A 13,684-nucleotide genomic window follows, 5' to 3' on the forward strand; every position below is an offset into this window, starting at 1 on the left:
TCCAGTACTTTGCAAAGATCTAAACACCACAGTTCAAGAAAGGAAATAGAATTTAAGCCTTATGAAGGAAGATTACGGAAACTAGAATGTTTAAATTTGGGTTGAGGTGAGAGGAACATGATTATTTGGAGCCCTGTTGTAGAAAAATTTGTTCTCTTTTAGTCCCATGGAATATACAGTAGTCTTAGTATAGGAAGGTAGGCAATGTTAGGGAAACATCTGGACTCTCCTTTACTAGATGTATTGAAATAATGGCTGGACTGTCATCTTTGGCCCATTTGATATTTGATTGAATGGTGAGTCATGTTCAGCAAAAATTATTCTAAGTGACTTGCTTTCTAACCTTGTTTGCTCAAATTTCCTTCCTTTTTTTAGTGCAACTATGATTTGCTACTAGATCAAATCAGTCAAGTTATGTTTAATTAAATATAAAATCAGAATCTGAACACAGTTTCAAAGGTTGTTTAAGCCTGCCCAACTTGATACCCTCCCCATAAATTGGATTATGGCTTCCATCACTCCGATCAGCAAGGATTAAAATTATTCCGGAGGCTATTAACCCGATGCAATTCCGCAAGACCTTCACAGTTGGACGGCGGAGACTTGCTCGGAGAGTTGGTTTCTTTAACGCAACACAACCTCCGAGAAATCAGCGTTGAGGGCGGGAATCATTAGGCATGCCTAAGGGAGTGCCCCAGCCTTTAAAAGCAGCCTCTCTTCGGGGGCGAGAGGCGGCGATGGTTTTCCCATAGCGAGCAGCTTCACTTGGCTCCTCCCCGCCTTTAGCCCTGTAGTGAGTAGCGAGGAAGCAGCTTCTTTCGGAGACAAGGCGAAGCATCGCGGTTCTCAAGCTGGTTGGGCTGCTGCACCCACAGTTCTTCCTCGAGTCGAGGCACCTCCCAGGCCCGCTAGGGGTTCTTCCTCCGGCAACTGGTGAAGCGCCGAGTCTGCTGCTCAATTCCGAGAGGGTGGCGAGGAGCAAACTTTCAGCATTGGCGTCGCTGTGGGCTGCTCGGCGGAGTCTCTTCTCTAAGGAAAGCAAAGCGGAATAGCGGCGTCGATTCATAACGAGGGAAGGCGGGCAAGTCTCAGGTGCGGAAAAATGGGACGGTGGGACTGTGGAGGCAAGCAAAATAACCCCTGAAGTAGGGCATTGGGAGCGAGGATCCTCCGGGGGGATTCGGAAAAGACGCTATTTCGTTTCCGAAATTTGTCTCGCCTTCTACTCTCTCGGTCTTCTGGGGCTTGGCGTTAAGGTCCTCGTGAAACTTTGCCGTTAGGCGGAAATGGAAAATGGGTATGCATCCACCTAAGTGCCCGTGCGTGCAGTGCTTCTGCTTTGTATCAGGTTTTTTTCTCCACACAGGTGTGAAATCTCACTCCCCGCGCGCTCCAGCTTATTATTTTTTATTATTTAAATTTGTGCAATAGACGACCTGCGGTTAGCGTTGGTTATTGGCGAATCTCGGAGCTTTTGCAGATCCGAGGATTCTATCCCTTCCAGGTTGAATTTGAAGCAGAACCATTTGGGAAACGGAGGGGGAAATGTTAGAGCTCCGCTCAAGCCGGCGTCTGTTGATTTCTTTGCAATTGAGGAAAGAAGAAAAAGAAACAGTGCGACAACGGATCGCGGCCTTTAATATTGGTTTTATTAAAGAATTTAAAGGAGGAAAGTTGAGAATTGGTGCTTGTGTTTTGCTAGCCTCTAGTATTGAATTACTCTTGAAAACATCTAAGGATAGCTTCTGAAGTTCCCATAATGAAAGGTAGTAAGAGAACAGGAAAATTAAGGACTTTTATATCTAACGCTTGAGGTATCGCGGCATATCCCATATTGAGTAAAAGTCTGTGCTGAAGAAATGGTTAGGGCAGAATGTCATTACATGCTATAGAAATGTACATTGGTATCTCAACAAAATAGGTTTAATTCCCCCCCCCCCCCGCAGCTAGATATGACGCTTCCTCTGTGATAGATGTCATTGCTGAAGTCTAGCATAAACTTCGTTGAACACTTTTTTATTATTTGATGTTATCTCTGTGAAAGTCTTTTATGATTCTTAAGGAGGTCTGCAAATTTTCTGTTGATGCTTCTTTGGGCCTAATGCAAAGTATACAAGGATACATCAGTGTTGGTGATGTGTCTTATCTGCAGGCTTAAACTAAAGTTGTCAGTTATGGCTTTTTAAAAACTAGAAATATCTTTCACAGTGTTCTAGAAACAGCCATTGGTAGTTTTTTTAAAAAAAATATCTAAATTTAATTTTGTCTAAATCTTAGCATTTTTTCCAATATACAGTAAACTTTATCACCTTACTTTAACTTTCTCTAATTTTCTATCTAAGTATCACCACAGTGACATTAGCAAAATATCTAATAGAGTTGAACATGCCAGGGCTTTAACATAAGAATATATGAAAATGCTATCATCTATCTAGTCAAGCACTGGACTTTCACAGTGTTAAAGCCAGTTCTGTAGCTGGTTTTTCTACTGAGATGTTCTATACTTTTTTGAGTGACAAATCGTAAGAAGACTGTTAATGTGGAGACACAAACCACTTAAAACTAAAGGATGTTGTGATTTTTACCGTATGAATGATGAAGTCAGGTCACAATAGAATAGGTGTATTGAGGTGCAGCAGTGCATATGCTATATTCAGGAAGCTAAATTGGCTTTGGGGAGAACTCTTTAAAGGATTTTCAGAATGCAGTGGATGTGGGATTGTAAGTATACTTATTTTGCTTGATAGAGAAGGCTCCTGTTGTATAAGCTAATAGCTATTACCACTTGTGCAAATAGCAATTGGATTTCTCAGATTTGTTCTACTTACTTATCCTACTAAAAATATATCTGGTAGTTAGAATGGCCTTAGAAGCAATCCTTTGAAAAGTTGGATTAAGCATTTAGGATCGGAGTGCCATCACAGCTTCCAGTTTGTGTTCCCCTGATCTAATCCAGCAAAGAAAAATTATAAATGGAGCAAAGAAGCAAAATCATACTTCTGGGGGAAAAAGGTTGTAAATCAGTTTCACTGCTAATTTCTCTGCACAGATATTTAACCTATTTTGGATTAACAGGTCTGGAATTCCTTGGTTTCATTGGGGATGCTGGTAAAATATTTGTAGGTATATTTTTACTAGTTTTGCTATGAGCCTGTTTGAATAAATAAATGTCACTGCAATAAAACACAATCTATTTAAAATTAGTTTGGATTACTATAATGTAGTCTTTGTGGGGTTGCATTTTAAACAAGATTGGAAACTTCAGTTGATACAAGACATAGCCACAAGAATGCTGGAAAACATAATTTTTTTGAAATATGGCATATTATTTTTGTTTGATAGTATGGTTTTGTTTCCAATGCCAGTTCAAAGCACCCTAAAGCCAAAATTGTTTGGCTTGATTGTTTTGCTCATCTCCTGTGAACATGTAAGTTTATCCAGGCCTATTGAACTATTGATACGTGATTCTAGATGGGGGAATTACCAAGGCAAATACATTTTCATGGTAACCCCAAATCCAAGATGTTGCTAGGTCCATATTATGCATGTAAGCATACATTGTCAAGGCATAGATTGGTCAGATTTTATGTCAACTATAAGAGGAAAATATTTGCTGCGGGAATAGCTATAATGCGCCAAAGGGATTTATCCTATGCTACTGCTGCATATTGGTAGTCCTCAACTTATGCCCATTTATTCAGTGACTGTTCAAAGATATAGCAGAGCTGGAAAAAAATGGACCTATGATCAGCCCTCAAAGTTTCATCCATTGCAGCACTTCTGTGATAATGTGATCATGATTTGGGCACTTGGATTCTTGCAATTACAACATTGCAGTGAGCTGCAGTCACATGATCACCATTTGAAACATTACATGATTGCTTCCCACAAGCAATGTCAATTGAGAATTGGCAAGGAAGGTTACAAATTGCTCTAGCAAGTGCCCCCCCAGCTTTTCTATGCTTGCACTGTGCCCTTTGCCCCATTGTCTTCCTGCACTCATCCAGCATCACAGTGCTCCCCCCCCCGGCATCCTCCAACTCACCCATACCTGTTTCTGGCCACTATTACCACCACCCTGTGGCACCCCCACACTTCATAGTTGAGGCTCCCACTGCTTCCTGCTTAATAACCTGCACTTCTTGGGGTTATGACAACAATCAGACTGCTGGGATTGTAATCATCAAGCAATGCAGTTATGTGACATTTCCATTTACAATTGTATCCCTTAGTATTCCTGTATGGGAACAAATATCAACAAGAACAATAAGTTACTGAAGTTTTTAAGAATTTCAATATTAAGGTGGGATATATGAAGCATTCTGAATCTTCAGAATATTTATTTATTTATTTATTTGTTTTTATAAACCGCCCTTCTCCCGAGGGACTCGGGGCGGTGTACAGAGTAAGATAGGCAACAAAATGAAACAGTATTGAAAAACAATAATCAAAACAAAACAAACTGGGACCCCAATTAGAGCTATCAGAGCTATCAGGCCAGGCCGGACTGCTGGAATAGGTAAGTCTTTAAGTCGCGCCAGAAGGTGCGGAGGTCGGGGGCCATCCGGATTTCAGTTGGTAAGCAGTTCCAGAGGGCTGGCGCACCCACTGAGAATGCCCTCCCCCTGGGCGCCACAAGCCGACATTCCTTGAGCGGTGGCACCCTGAGGAGGCCCTCTCTGTGGGAGCGCACAGGGCGGTGGGGTGTTGACATTGGCAGAAGGTGCTCCCGTAGGTAGTCGGACCCATGCCATGTAGGGCTTTGTATGTCATTGTTAGCACCTTGAACTTCACACGGAAGGCAACCGGAAGCCAGTGCAGCGCACGGAGGAGAGGTGTGATATGGGAGTATCGGGAGGCTCCCAAAAGTGTCCGTGCCGCTGCACTTTGCACCAGTTGAAGCTTCCGAGTGGATCTCAAGGGCAGCCCCATGTAGAGAGCGTTACAGTAGTCTAGGCGAGAGGTCACAAGGGCATGGGTGACTGTACGTAAGGCATCCAGGTCCAGATAAGGCCGTAGTTGGCGCACCAGTTGAACCCGGGAGAAGGCCCCCTTGGTCACAGCTCCTATGTGATCTTCCAGGGAGAGCTGTGAGTCTAGGAGGACACCCAGGTTGCGGGCCCTATCAACAGGGGGTAGTAACTTGTCCCCGATGTTAAGGGATGGGATGCTCTGAGTATCCTGGCTTGCCGGTACGTACAGCCATTCAGTCTTGTCCGGGTTCAGTTGAAGCCTGTTCCTCCCCATCCATTCCCGGACCGCTTTCAGGCAGCGGGACATCACGTCGAGGGCATCACTGATGTTGTTTAGAGTTGAGATGAAAAGCTGGGTGTCATCAGCATACTGATGGTACCCTACTCCAAAGCTGCGAATGATCTCACCCAGCGGTTTCATGTAGATGTTGAACAGGAGAGGCGAGAGGACCGACCCCTGAGGGACTCCGCAAACGAGAGGCCTCGGGGTCGACCTCTGTCCCCCTGCCAGCACCAACTGCGAGCGACCCTGGAGAAAGGAGGAGAATATGCTATATAAATGCTAGATATTGTATCTATTGAATTATATGTATTAGTTTTCCATAGTTTGGTGCTTTCCAGATGTTAAAATCCTGGCTCCCATAGTTCCCATCGGCTGTGCAATTTTGGGGTTATGGGTCTGGGTGAAACAAATGGAAATGCATCCATACATATAATGTCCAATATCTGCATAGTTCACGTATCTTAAGGTTTGATAAGAGATTGTTTATATAATAAATGAGTAAATTACCCTGTAAAGTGCCTCAAGATCCTGGCCATTTTGAATTTCATAGAAATTTTGAAAACATTCTGTAGCACTATTCTTTATATCTCTCTACCCCCACCTCCCAACTTTATTTTCTTGGATTGATAAAATTAATTGCGCGGCATACTGTATATATATGGTCTGTTTCCAAGTTCAACAGAAAGATTTACCACTTTTTCTTCACAAAATCTTAAGACTTCAAGCCTTGTCAGAATATATATAAATTTGCTGGGTATTAATTTTATATATGATCTATCAGTGGGTTAATGTACAATAATACAGTGCAGTGTGCTATTATAGCATACTGTACAATAATATGCTTTTTAAAAAAAACAGAAGAGAGCATTAACACATAAAGCATTTCCTCACTAGTGGTTTATAGTATCTTGTAGTATGACCCAACTATTGTTGTTGCAATTTAAAGCATGTTCTCATATTGTTTTAGCTGTACAATGAAGGCTGGATAACTCTTGAAGACACCAAAAATCAATAGTGGAAAAATGACCATGTGTGACACCCTTCTCCCCAAATACAATATTTTTTGCGTGGGGTTTCTGACAGAAAACAGATTTAACAAGAGCAGAATGTGAATAGTGCCTTAAACATGGACCAAGTACTCTATCCCCACTTCCTATATAGTCACAAAAGAATTTTTTCCCAAATAGTCAGGCGAGGCAGGATATTTGGATGTCAGCAAATATTGAATAGGGAGGGAGAAACTTCTCTTTCCAATTATGATTGCTCTGAAAATTTCCTGCCTATTTGTTAATTTAGAAAAAAAAATCAGTGGTATGAATGAATGCCCCTCCTTTAAGTTTACGTTACTCCCAGGAAAACTTGGGAGAGATAATCCTTGCTTCTGCAATGGAAATCCCCTGAAAATCCCTGCCATATGACTATTAAGGGGGGAAAAAACCCTTCTGTACTCTAGAGATTTGCTGTACATGGTCTAACTCATGATTTCTCCTGAAAATCATTCCCCTTGGTAGACAGCTGTAAACTTTAGAGGAAAACCTTGCTTTGTGCTAATGGCCGTTCCATTTTAAATGAAATGGCTATGTGGAAGAAGGATTTTCAGGGAGTTCTAATAAGAGGGAAGGGCTTTAACATTTAATGTCAAGAAAATATTTTCATAGTTATGACAGCATAGTCCCATGCCTAGCAGTGTTTTTACTTGGTAAAAATAGTAAATTTCCCCTTTCCCCTTAAAAATGTTCAAAGAAAATAAAAAGCTTTATTTTATCCCAGTTGCTACTTTTTTAATTAATTAGTTTTCCTCCGCTTATGTATAGTCTTCGACTTACAACCATTCATTTACTGTCTGTTTGAAGTTACAGCGGCAATGAAAAAGTGACTTATGACCAGCTTTCACACTTGTGACCGTTGTAGCAAAGTTGGTTACATGAAGAACTGTTTCACCCCATTGGGAGTGGCTTTCCCCACCCACCAACTCTGTCGGCAGAGGAGGAATGCTGTGGGCCCCATCAGTCAAGGAATTCCAATTGGCGGGATCCAGGAGAAGAGCCTGTTTCCTGCCCTTTGGAATATCTTATCAGCTCCCACCCTTCTCCTTTCTGCAAGAGCTTGAAAACCTGGCTCTGCCTGACAGCTTGGGGCCCCAACAGAGGAGTATCACACTGAAGCTGGTTGCTGAATTAGGAGGCAGTCCCACAACCTCCCTGTACATCATGCTCCCTTCCGCACCATTTTTAACAATAGTTCTATTTTTGATTATAATTTCCATTTGTATTGTTTTAGGAATATTTATCTTTTATGTTCTTCATTCTCTAATCCACCCAGAGTTGTTTCATTATGAGATGGGTGGCAAATAAAACACTCTCTTTATGATCCTATAATCCTTAATTCAGAATACAGTCAGAGTGACTGAATGGAGCTGAGCATTTATTGGACGGATGTCCTTCCTGATTCCATGCAAAGTTGACAGCAGATATTTTCTCTTTGCGCCTTAAGAGAGAAACATCTGCCACTACCTAGGATTGAACTCTCAGCCTTTTAAATGAGAGACGAGCATCTTCCCATGCCGCTCATGGGTGACAAATTTAATAAATAAATAATAAAATAAATACAAATTTGGTTTCAAGTTTTAAGTTTCAAGTTTTATTTAATTTGTATACCGCCCTTCTCCTTGGTAGGGACTCAGGGCGGTTCACAGGGCATATATAAAAAAGACAATACAAAAATTAAAAAAGATTAAACCCATGCCCAGTTAAAAACCGTAATACAAATCTAAAACGACAAATTAAAACCCATAATCCCCCGTCAAGCCAGACCAGCCATTTCAAATAGGTGGGTCTTCAGGCCACGACGGAAAGTTCGGAGGTCTGATGCCGTCCGGAGCTCCACCGGCAGTTGGTTCCATAATGCCGGAGCATTATGGTGCTTTGCAACTGACATATGTTTATGACAGTTACACCGTTCCAGTGTCATGTGATTACCATATGTAATGTTCCCAGCTAGCTTCTGACAGGCAAAGTCATTGGGGGGGGTGGGGAACCAGATTCACTTAACAACCCCATTATTCACTACAGTGATTTGCCTAACAACCATGGCAAAAAAAGTCATAAAATGGGGCATGGCTTATTTAACAACTGCCTTTCTAAGCAATGGAAATTTTGGGCTTAATTGTGGTCTTTAAGTCGGGGACTGCCTGTATTGTGATTTTCATTGATGTTTATATTTTACTGTTGTTAATCTTTTTTGTGAAATATTTAGTTTTATGTTACGATTCATATCTTCTTGTTCTGTCCATAGTTATTCATTTATATCTTGAAAATTTATATATACCACACCATACAATTTGACATTTGAGAAAGCTATATTAAAGCAAGAGTTAGAAATAGGTACTTTTTTTTTTTACAAATACTTTTTTTTTTACAAATATTCTGGAGCTCGCATCCATGGCCACAGATCGATTTTGGGGTGTGCAAGCGGCCTGATCCGTGCTCCGGAGGCCTGGAAAATGCTTCTGCTGCCTGGATGTAGGGCTGCAGAGCAATTTCCCCCCCCCCAACTGATCTGGGCGGCAGAAGCGTTTTCCAAGCCTCCGGAGCTCGCATCCATGGCCGCCTGGCAATTTTGGGGCATGCATGCGGCCCAATCCGTGGTTCAGAGGCCTGGAAAATGCTTCTGCTGCCTGGATCTAGGGCTGCAGAGCGATTTCGCATACACCCCCATGGCTGATCTGCATGCCATAGGTTCACCACCATGGCACTCAACAACTTTGTTGGAGAATTTATAGAAAGAATTGTGTGAAGCTGAAATTATTATATAGAAAAGGAAGAAATAATTTGAAGACATATATATGCATAAATACAGGTTGTCCTTCTTTAGTGACCATAGTGGGAACTTGCAGCTTGGTCACTAAATGACACAGTCACTAATTGGAAAGTCATGTTACTTCAACTGTGCTTACAACTTCAGATTTCCTTTGCAGTATCAGAAGTACATGAGCCCAAACAGCTGGATAAGCTGAATCAACAGGGAGAATTTCCATAATTTGACTAACAAGGATGCTAGATAAAGGGGCAAATCTTAAAGCTCTTTTTTCTTACTACTATGCCATTTGGAATGCTAACCTTTGTGCTGGGATATACTATATAGCAAGAAAAGAATGTTTGCATTTACATTCATTGGAAAAAAGGGATTAGAAGAGAATAAGCAGGCACAAATGGGAAATACATAACAAAAGGAATGTGCTGATGCTGGCAGTTTGCCTAGTGTGATCCTGGTTTCAAGTTCCAAGCCACTTAAAAACCAAAGATGTAAAATTGATTAAAATCTTGTTAGTTTCAGGCAGCAGCTGTGAACTGCCTAATTAAGATCACAGAGGTGAGCTTGTTAACCTGAGGTTAACATTTTTAGGGACATGCTGTGCTGCAGAAAAAAAAAACATTTCAGGAAAAAAATAGGCAATCCCTTTGCTTTGTGACAAGGGGAAGGAAAAAAATGGGTCAGGGACCATCAACATCAACATCAACTAATTGACTGTAATGGTGAACATTTGACTGAGAGGGAGAGGCTGCAAAGGTCATAAAGGTGAGCATTAGTTGTAAAATTATATTTTCATCACCCAAGGGACTTGTTAAGCAAACACATACATACATATACACATTATTCTATTCTGGGGAAAGCAACAAACAGAGCACCAAATAGTGAGCAGTAGAAATAAAAGGCAGAAGATATGAGATGAGAACAGGCAGTCCAGCTTAATATATCTTATTTCATTCACTAAATTTCTCCAGAATGTTGCTAATGTTCCTTGTTTTCATCATCTACATAAATTGTTTTGTATACAATTGTATTTTTTCTTTAAATTTCACACATCTCTTCCTGGGTATCTTTTCTTTTCAACTTTAACTTCCGAATTGGCTCTCATTCTTTGCTTCCTCACAAAACCATTCACTTTCCCTTTATGTTGAGTGATAACACCATTATCAAAAATTACTTTGCTGATGTATCATTTGTTGGTTCTCATGGAATGAGTTTAGAAACTACATAAAGAAAATCGATACATTTATATTTTAACTGTATTAATAGTATAAACATTGTTTAAGGCAGACGTGTCAAACACAAGGCCCGCGGGCCGGATGCGGCCCAATATGTGGTTTTATCCGGCCCAGGGACTTGCTCTGGAAAGAGCAAAGGACCAGCCCACCGCACCTTGGCCCAGCCCAGGCCGACCAGGCGCTGATCTACAATCTAGTTGCAGCCATCAAATTCAGAACGTGCTCAGCATTAAATCCATGGGGCAGTCCCGCCCCACCCCCTGGGTGCATGCGCAAGCGGAGTCTGGCATCCCTGCTGGCTGTCTTGTCCCGCAGGCTGACTTCAGCCAGGACGCCGGTGCTGGCCGTCTCCTGTGCGCATACCTGTTGGGTGGGGCAGAGGTGGCGAGGCAGCTCCTTGCTGGTTCCAGTGGATCTTAGGCCGAGTGCATTCTGGTTTTGATGGACTCAACCAGGTTGTAGATCAGCATCAACCCCCCCTATCAGCACCTCCCGCCTCGCAGCCACTAGGCATCCCTTTCAACGGGACCACCCCCGCCTCCCCACATGGTATAGGAATGGCCAGCAGCAGCATATTAGTGCTGGCAATCTCTCCTCCTCCCATCACCCCTTCCTGAGCACAGGGGAAGGAAAGAGATGAGAAGGTGAACAGAGGAAAGAAGGAAGAGAGGGTGGGAGGGAGGAAGGCACAAAGGAAGGAACAGGGAAAAAGTAATGGAGGGTGAGAGGAAGGAAGGAACAGAGGAAGGTAGGGAGAGTGGGAGGAGAGGAAAAAGGGAGGGAGGAAAGAAGGAACAGAGGAAGGAATGGAGGGTGAGAGGGAAGAAAGAAGGAACAGAGGAAGGAAGGAAGAAAGAGAGGGAGGGAGGGTGGGAGGGACCATGTCCCAGTGTGCGCCCCGGTCCCATCCTCCTCTGCCGAAGACATTCAGATCTGCCCCAGTCCTGCCCAGGCACCCCTGAAGTGAGTAATGTCGACCTGGCCACACCCCACCTGGCCACACCCATCCAGCGGGGTGGGACTGCCCCATGGATGTAATGCTGAACACGTTCTGGCTTTGATGGCCGCAACTAGGTTGTAGATCAATGCCTGGTCGGCCTGGGCTAGGCCAAGGTGCGGCGGGCCGGTCCTTTGCTCTTTCCAGAGCAAGTCCCCGGGCTGGATGGAACCACATATTGGGCCGCATCCGGCCCGCGAGCCTTGTGTTTGACATGTTTGATTTAGACAGTAGATGGCTACTCTAGTTGTCCAAACCTTCTAAGATTAGTAGATGAACTAGTGCTTAGGATATCATTTTCTTTGAAAAAGGCATTGATTACAGTCTTTTTAGAATCTAATCCCCTCTTTGGTTGCTTTTGTTAGTCAGGCAGAGTACGGTTTCCATCTACAACGGTAGAGCCAGAGGATTTTGACCACTTTCTTGGGGTACTGTACACAGCTTTAGAAGTCTCCCAGATAATATTACAAGGAATCTCCTCTGTCACCTTAATAAGGTTGTCTGACTTTCAGTTCAGAGTAAATGTGAGTAATTTTATTTGTGAAGTGCTTAGCCAGATAATCATAGTTTACACTGCCTGGATTTTCAGCCCACCCTTCTACAAAAAGACACTTTCAAGAGTGCAGCTGGCCGATATTCTGCAAATGCAGAAAGGGCAGAGGAATAATTATGCCTTGACATCTTTATTGTCCCCATAGTAGGTTATCTGTGGGTTCTTATTTATACTAAATCACATTTACTGCTGCTGCTTTTTCCCCACTGTCAGTCACTCTAGCCTTCATTTCTTAGAGTTCTTCAGCAGTTACATAGAATCTATGGGAGGGGGAAGGTCAGGGAGAGATCTGTATAAACAAGTAAAAAATAAAGCAAAACAAAAGACATAATTGCCTTTCAGATCCTGATGGTTTCACCATTAAGAGTTTTACCACCCATTGTATTATATATACAATACAATTGATAGGATGTGAAAAAACAGCTGTTCCCTTGTTTTTTATTTAGTAGATCCTACTAAAGTTAGCTTATATGAGGATCTCCTTTCATTCTTATATGTACTGCATAATGATGTGTAATAGATTGGACTAAGAAAGAATCTTCCAAAATCAGTGATGACGACAGGCTTGAACCTAGGTCTTCCTAGTGCTAAACCAACTTTTGAAGAACTTATACCATATTGAATATCTTGATGTCCTTGGATAAACCACACAACCACTTTAAGCCATTTTTCTCTCTCTTCCATGAAAGACTGCCTGTCCAATAGCTTTTTGTTTCTTGATAATGTTTCATGTTGTAGCACATAGGTTTGCTTGCTGTTGCTCCTGATTATTATTGCCCAATTCTTATTGGAAGTGTTTTCCTTTATTTGCAAAATAATTTATTAGTTTCTGTTGCATCTTACAAAAGATAAATCAAGAGTTTCACAGCTAGTTGCTGTCTGAAATGAGTAGTCTAACTCTCAGAAGTATATGCTGTATGTGATGAGGCAGAGTATTCTGCTTTTGATGCTACCCTTTTTTATCACAGCAAACTTTAGAAAGCATTTAATTTTAAATCTTGATGTTACATTTTTCTTCAATATTAGTGATGTTTACAATAATATATACGTTCTGTTAATAGTGTATGCAGCCTGGTATAGATTTTCAGTTATTAAAATGGCTGAGCATTTTAATGATTTAAGAGTTTCAAGATCATAGTATTCATGAGGCTATTATTGGATCACTTAAATAATTTGATCACTTAAATAAAGAAAAAATGAGTTTTTCTTCTGTCTATCATCTTACATTGTAGAATGTACTGTTTTAGAAATATTTTTCTGCTCATCATGTTTCATAAAATCTTGTTTTCAGTTCATTTTTCATTTCATACAGTTTGAGGCTGATTACTAATTTAATTATCCAGAAATAGTTTAGGATGATGTTTGAGATTTTTCTCATTTTGTCTTTTAAAAGATAAAAATTGACTACAAGGTGGGTTTTTTTAATCCTCTGAGTAATTTTCAGGTGCACTTTAAGGAGCAGGAGATTTTTTTTTAAAAAAAAAACAATTATTTTAATAAATTGATGCTCTCCCCCCCTTTGTATTGGCTATTTTGCTATTCTCTGCCTGTTTGGGGCTTTTAAATAATTTACACTGTGGTCAGACGTCTTGTGGGGACAGTTTGGAGGGAGCAATGTTAAAAAGGGAAAGGATAATTCCCAGATTGAGGTTATAGTTCCTTTAAAAAATTGCTCCTCAGACTGCATAAGAAAAAAAAAGTATGCCATAAGAAAATAAACTATATATACCAGACTTCTAATGAAATCTGGGAATCATAGCTTTACAGATAATTAAAGTTTAGGCTTCCCACCCTATTATGATCATGCAAAGTCAGATGTTGCTGCTAGCA

At 41.4% G+C, this 13,684-nt stretch overlaps 1 protein-coding gene across 1 annotated transcript in view; it reads left to right on the plus strand.

Annotated features, from left to right (window-relative positions):
- The first annotated feature begins 854 nt into the window (after nucleotides 1-854).
- Nucleotides 855-13,684, plus strand: part of RFTN1 (raftlin, lipid raft linker 1) — a 110,771-nt gene continuing 97,941 nt past the window's right edge. Inside the window, exon 1 of the mRNA XM_083376171.1 lies at nucleotides 855-1,092. The gene's annotated coding sequence lies outside the window, so the exon portion shown is untranslated. The remainder of the gene's footprint in view (nucleotides 1,093-13,684) is intronic.

This window comes from Vipera ursinii (assembly GCF_947247035.1).
Source record: "Vipera ursinii genome assembly, chromosome: Z".
Classification (NCBI taxonomy): Eukaryota; Metazoa; Chordata; class Lepidosauria; order Squamata; family Viperidae; genus Vipera; species Vipera ursinii.